The 1,758-nt window shown below is 43.2% G+C and overlaps 1 protein-coding gene across 1 annotated transcript in view; it reads left to right on the plus strand.

The window, feature by feature from the left end:
• The first annotated feature begins 321 nt into the window (after positions 1 to 321).
• LOC128690250 (lysoplasmalogenase TMEM86B) overlaps positions 322 to 1,758 on the plus strand; it is an 18,395-nt gene continuing 16,958 nt past the window's right edge. Inside the window, exon 1 of the mRNA XM_053778842.2 lies at positions 322 to 481. The gene's annotated coding sequence lies outside the window, so the exon portion shown is untranslated. The remainder of the gene's footprint in view (positions 482 to 1,758) is intronic.

Genomic DNA, 1,758 nt, shown 5'->3' on the forward strand with positions numbered 1-1,758 from the left:
CAAGATCAACGAACTTAAAGCGTTTTAATAAAACTTTCCTCCAACCAGCTTAATCACCTTCCAAGACCAAGCTTCCTAAGCTTGATCTCCTTCCAGGATTAAGCTTCTTACGTCACCGCCTAACACCAGCTGTGTGTGTGTGTGTGTGTGTGTGTGTGTGTGTGTGTGTTTGTGTGTGTGTGTGTGTGTGTGTGTGTGTGTGTGTGTGTGTGTGTGTGTGTGTGTGTGTGTGTGTGTGTGTTCTCACAAAGTCCTTGGTTATATTGTTTATCTCAGTATAATCAGTACTTAGAAAGAGAGAGAGAGAGAGGTACCATTGCAGCAGCATCATTGGCGATAAGATACCTGGGTACTGTACCCTGAGGCAGCCTGCCCTAGTACTCAAGGCACCCGCCTCACATCTGTACCTGTAGCGCTCGTCACTGTATCCACCAGTATCGTCTGTGTATCGTCAGCTTCGTCTGTGTATCTTCTGAACATCGTAAGGCTCGTCTGTGCATTACTAATATCGTCTGTATCATTAGCGTCTATGTATCATGTATACCAAGGGAGAAGTGGAAAGATATAGAAAGTTGAAGGAATCAATAACTATAGAAGCAGTTGAAAGTCATCTTAGTAACTGAGTGTCAGTATGGTGTTACGAAAGGGTGTTTATACCTGACGAATTCACTAAGCATACACAGGTAACCCGAACAAAGGAGAGAGATGATCTTATGACGACATTTCGGTCCATCTTGGACAATTTACAAGTCGAAAGTTAAGACACATGTGCAACATCTGGATATCTTTATTGTAGACGTTTCGCCATCCAGTGGCTTTATCAATACAGATTCTAGGACATAATAGGAAGACAGTAGAACTATATACAAAAGATGAGGTAATCAGTCCCTCGGCCTTGGAGTTAGTGTTCACAGCATCGTGGTGGAGGAGAGTCTGGAGCAAAGGCAAGAAGACGCGTTTATATAGGCGTCAGTGGAAGGGACGGGCAGCAGACGAGGGCATAGTCACTGGTAGGCGGGATTCCCCAGTGGAAGTAGGTCCTTCCCAAAGAGATGGGTTAGTTGCAGCAGCCGTGAAGAAGGTCTTGTAGATGTCCTCTGAACCAAGATTCCATGATGTTGCAGTGTCTGACAAGTTGTGCAAGAAAGGTATAAAATACCGACAATATGAAAGTTAAGACACACCACGATGCTGTGAACACTAACTCCAAGGCTGAGGGACTGATTACCTCATCTTTTGTATATAGTTCTACTGTCTTCCTATTATGTCCTAGAATCTGTATTGATAAAGCCACTGGATGGCGAAACGTCTACAATAAAGATATCCAGATGTTGCACATGTGTCTTAACTTTCATATTGTCGGTATTTTATACCTTTCTTGCACAATTTACAAGTCGCACTGACAGAAGGGGGTGAGTCAAAATATACATAACCTAACTTTTCACACCAAGGTATTCGAGGCGTTAGAGCAAGATTAAAGAATACGATATTGTGTGTATGAACTTCAGTAAGGTGGTTGATGAAGTTCCACACAGGAGACTGATTAAGAAAGCAGCGGCACATGGTATAAGAGGAGAAATTATCTTCATGGTCGAGGCATGACTGGCAACAGAGAGAGTGCATTAATGGGGAATTACTGCTTTGTTAATAGAGTTGTAGATGAGTGGAGCAAACTCCCAGGTGGTGCCACTGAGGCAAGAACTTTGGATAGTTTTAAATATAGCTTTGACGGGTACTTGAGTGAATGTGGGTGGGTGC

The sequence above is a fragment of the Cherax quadricarinatus genome, unplaced genomic scaffold, assembly GCF_038502225.1.
Source record: "Cherax quadricarinatus isolate ZL_2023a unplaced genomic scaffold, ASM3850222v1 Contig774, whole genome shotgun sequence".
NCBI lineage: Eukaryota > Metazoa > Arthropoda > Malacostraca > Decapoda > Parastacidae > Cherax > Cherax quadricarinatus.